A 4,884-nucleotide genomic window follows, 5' to 3' on the forward strand; every position below is an offset into this window, starting at 1 on the left:
TTTGTCCTAATCAATGTTCACAATACCAATACGACAATTCTTCAATTCGATGACAATCATTACATATAAAACCGATTACATAAAACCCTTAATCCAATTAGAGCTTTCCAGAATGCAGTGCCACATCGCCCCCCATTACATAAAACCCCAGCAAAACCCTCAAACAATTCCCCAAACACGCCGCACCATGCCTCCCAGAGCCGGCGACGTCGACCTGAGGTCAGCCAACAACGCAGCGTTGCAAATGGTGGTCTGCGGTGTTCTGGGCATTGTGGTTGAGGCGGTCTCTGAATGGAAGAACGCTGATAAGTTTCGGGAAGATGGCACGGCTCTGCAGAAGGCCTTGGCAACTTTCTTACTGCTCATCAAATTAGTATTCGGTGCTCTCAGCGTCTTCAGCTTCTTGGTCTTTGTGTACTCTCTGCCATCGCGCTTCAAGAGCCTAAGGTTTGTTCTATTCTCCTTCTCCTATAATGTAATGTATGAGATGAGTAATTTTCATGTTACAAAATCTGCTTGTTGTTTGATTCTGCAAGAAACTTGCATTCCACTATTTCCTTCCTCCAAATCTGTCGCCTGTATGTATTGGTGTTGATGCTCTTCTGTGATATATTGTTTTCTAACACTTTGTGAGCTCAATCACTTGCAGTATGATAATGTGTTTCCTATGTCTCTGTGGAGCTCTATACTTTGGAGATGTCATTCGGACTTGAGGTATGTCTTCATTGTCGTGTAATTGTTGTGGAGAAGGATGTTCTTCAGTAGTAGAAAAAGCATCTTATTTGAGCTGTGATGATAATGTGTGTATTTTATCGTGTGGATTGTAATTGAACTTGGACTTCTTTAACAAGGCGTAGACAATGTTAATAGAGAATGCATCTGGTTTACACAATTTGATGAGGTTCCGAAGTTGGCTATTCTATCTCTAGTATTTGCTGTAATTACTGTTCAAGTCTAGATATTGCTCTATCATACATGTATGCTTATTTTGTGGTGTTGTTGCATGTACTCGTATGTTTTTCTCATTCTCTTCCAGTGGATTCTATGGTGAGAAATGCATCGGCAATTGGAAAGTTGGGGGTTTTTTTCCTTAAATTTTGGGTACTAATTTCCTTCGCATAACACATCTACTGGACTCTATTTCAGGTCTGCGGGGTTTGCGATTTTGCACACTAGTATATATCGGTTAGGAAAAGATGGGCAAGAAGCAATAGATTCGGTATCTTTAGATCCAACATGATGATATATGTTAGAGCTCCAGTAGCATTGAACTTTTTGGATTGTCACACTAGTCTAACTTTAGTTCTCCTTCTGCGCTCATCTCTGTCGATCAATTTCTGGTATTTTTTCTTGACCTGCAATGTGTGTTACTTGACTCGCTTATTTTCATCAGATGACAGGGAGCACCATTTTGTTTTTCTTGCAAACCAAACAAGCCAACCAAAGTGATCGTAGTTATCAATCTCTCTTCCTCTGATCATGTGAAAAATTATCATGACCGCCTAGGCGCTAGGAGGCGGGTCATCGCCACGCTTTTTGCCTATTCGGTCATCCGTAGCGTTCGAGGGATTGGCGATCCACGACGTTCCTCGACGGTCCGTGGCGGTTAAAATCGGTGGACTTTTAAAAATAAAAAAAATAAAACGCAGTGGAAGTAAAAGAACTTCATGATGAAGATTTTATTTCGGATGATGACACAGAAGATTAGGAAAAAAAATGGATATTGAGTTTGACTCTGATACCGAAGAAGTTAGTGAATAATTTGGCGAAGAAAAATATGAGATTTAGTCTTACATTTGTTTTACAATTTACCTTTTGTTTTAATATTTTTGTATGGATTTTGAATTTAGACTATTTAAAAAATTAATATTAAACATTATAATATATATTTTAATCATATAAATAATTTAAATATATGCATAAAATAAATAAATATTTAATAATTCGAATCTATCTGAACGCTGCCTAACTATTTAGGCACTAGGAGGTAGTTGTCCGCCTGCATACAGACTATACAGCCTAGCACTTTTTCAAACCTTGCTGTTGGTATATTTGATTGAAGGCGTGAGATCACCAATCAATCTAACTGAAGCTATATGCTTGAGTGAGGCTTAATAGTAATGTTATTCATCTATGTTTTACCCAAACCAGGCTATCAATCCCATGTTGAAGTTAGCGCTTCTGTAACAAGATCTTTCCGTCGACCAAGTTATGAACGGTGTGTTCTGGAATGGTCCAAGACCATCGTGGTCTAAATTTGTCGGATGACACGTATCAACATTTTATTTGGACTAAAAGGTTAATCACTGTTTAATTTTTTTTTTACTTAAACGTTGGACCACGATAGTACTGGACCAGAACAGAATGCTCCGTTATGAACACCAATGTTCTTCCTCTTGCGTGTTTAACATGTTACTTGTAGTCTGTTGTCACAATCGAGTTGCCGGAGTTGGTGAGCTTGGAGATTGAAATTGAGACGCACCCTTGAACATAAAGTTATACTTCAAATGAAATAAAATTAATTTTTAAGTTCATAATATATTCCTTGACCAGAGTCCAGGAAAGGGAACGTCAGCATTGCAGAGAGCACAGAAGACCGAACCAGAACTCCTGTCCAGATACACACTAACCTGAACACGCAAAGCAACCAAGACAAGCAATACTGAGATTCTGAGAAGTAGCAGCTGATAGTGTCAGCTACCACTAGCACGCCATATCACCCAAAATACACTACATTTGGTCTTCTACGTATGGTGTACGTACACATAACACATCTTCAAATGGAGAATACAAGCAGAGAGAAATGCTTCTCCGACTCCTACTCTACCATACACATTCAATCCGCATCTAAATTCTACATTGCCTGGAGATATTTTAGAAGAGACTGAGGAACCACATATCAAGTCGCCAAAAAGGTCGCGGGGCAGATCACCAAGCAAATCACCTAAGAAATGTGCTCGCCATTTCCTGGAGATACAGGAACCAAAGTTGAGTCCGGGAAAGCTTGGCTTCAAACTCTAGGCGGAAGGAAGCCTGAGTTTTGCTAAGACCGGCAGACCTCTGACTCTATGGCGCATTCTGTGGTTGAGGAAGAGTTCAATGAAGCTGGTAGCAGTGTAAATGCTACGGTTCCTGGACCGTAGAAGGAGTAGTTACCTACGGAAACTAGGAAAGGTCCCTAAAACTCTTAGTTCGCTTTTTGCTTGTTCGATGAATGGTACATCAGAAGGGCCTCAAGTCGCACGACTTTTCGAGCTAACATCCTTAGATTATTTTGCTTTCGTTTCGCTTCGCTTTGCATTGTTATAGGGGTGGGCATAAAAAGTCGAAATTCCGGTCTCGTTCCGATTCCGTCCCGAAATTCATAGGAATGAGATGTGATGGAGGTCTAAAACCGTATGTTCCGTCCCGATCCCGTTCCATTTCATAATAGTGGGACGGGACGTGAGACAAATAATTTCTATCCCGTTTAGTTTCGTCCCGTCTCAATTTAAATTTCATTTGAATTTTAACCATAAAATATTTCATCATCATACATTATAATTTATGAGAACATCTTAGATGCATTTGATAAAGAAACGACTAACTTCAAATAATGAATCTTGGACCTTGGTTCATTTCCTAAAGATAAACAAGTCTAGGTTAATTTTCTCATTAATATATGGCTCGAGTTATATGATATAAATAAAGACGATTTGTATATTGTAAATTTCTATGAACTTAGCAATTAGAATCTATATAATCTTATATACAATATATAATTATATATGTTTCTCTTGTATGATAACACTAGAATTTTTATGTACAATATCTATATCGCTATAATTTGAATGATTAATTTACTTTTATAATAATTAAACTCATGGTATCGAAGTAGATGATTAATGAAATTTAGAACAATCTATATGTTTATTCTATTACAATAATTCGTAATAAAATTTTATTTATAATAAATTAAGCATTTATTATTTAAAATATGAGAATGTGGGATATGCCCGATCTCATCCCTATTTTGACGAGATTAATTCCGCGTGCGACGAACTTTTAAAAACACAAATCCCGTCACAATTCCGTCCCGAATTTAATGAGTGAGACATGCCGTGAGATTAGTCTCATCCCGTCCTATATCGTCCCGTGCTCACCTCTACATTGTTATTTTGGACTTGTTTTTAAGTTTTTCCATACATTTGTGTTTTAAATTTTTTCTTTGAATGCGCCATAGATTTGTGTTTAAAATAGAGTTAATTACGCTCGTTTCTTATTCTCTACAGTATGCATGTTGATCGGCCTGTCGATTTTGTTTTGGTCATATGCTTTTGCAATGGAACTATTTCCTTTACCATAGAAATAGTTGGCTTTTCTACATACACGTGGCACTGCTGTATGCAAGTAATTATGTGCCACCTGGTTTAATTTGGACAGAGAATGCCAAAAAACATTCCTATTATTAAGCTTGATTAGCATAATTTTGACTACTATAATGTCTATTCCAGTCCACTTCTTCTTTTCAGTTTTCATTTTCATTGAAAATATTTCCTCATCTGCACCTCCTCACTCTGTTCAACCGCCTAAACCATGCGAAACACACATTATTCCCCTTATGTACAAAATTAAACTCCAGTAATTTCATGGTTAATTTTGGTGTTGCTCCTCCTCCTAATCAAGACCGAGACGCCTTAATCCCCAATTAGAGCTTTCCAGAATGCAGCATTGCCACAGCATCACCCAACTACATAAAACCCCCAGTGATCCCCCACCACTATTCCCCCAAAACCCTTGACACATCCCCACCATGCCTCCCGGTGCCAGAGCCGATGGTGATGCCGAGCTGGAGCCAGCATTCATAAGAGGGTTGATAGCGTTGGTCGCCGGTGCTCTGGCCTC

At 38.5% G+C, this 4,884-nt stretch overlaps 1 long non-coding RNA gene across 1 annotated transcript; it reads left to right on the forward strand.

Annotated features, from left to right (window-relative positions):
• Nucleotides 1–265: 265 nt before the first annotated feature.
• On the forward strand, nucleotides 266–1,201 carry LOC126800637 (uncharacterized). Its single transcript, XR_007672728.1, has 3 exons — nucleotides 266–447; nucleotides 650–714; nucleotides 1,147–1,201. It is a non-coding gene; the product is annotated as an uncharacterized LOC126800637 (long non-coding RNA).
• The last annotated feature ends 3,683 nt before the right edge of the window (nucleotides 1,202–4,884 follow it).

The sequence above is a fragment of the Argentina anserina genome, chromosome 6 (assembly GCF_933775445.1).
Source record: "Argentina anserina chromosome 6, drPotAnse1.1, whole genome shotgun sequence".
NCBI lineage: Eukaryota > Viridiplantae > Streptophyta > Magnoliopsida > Rosales > Rosaceae > Argentina > Argentina anserina.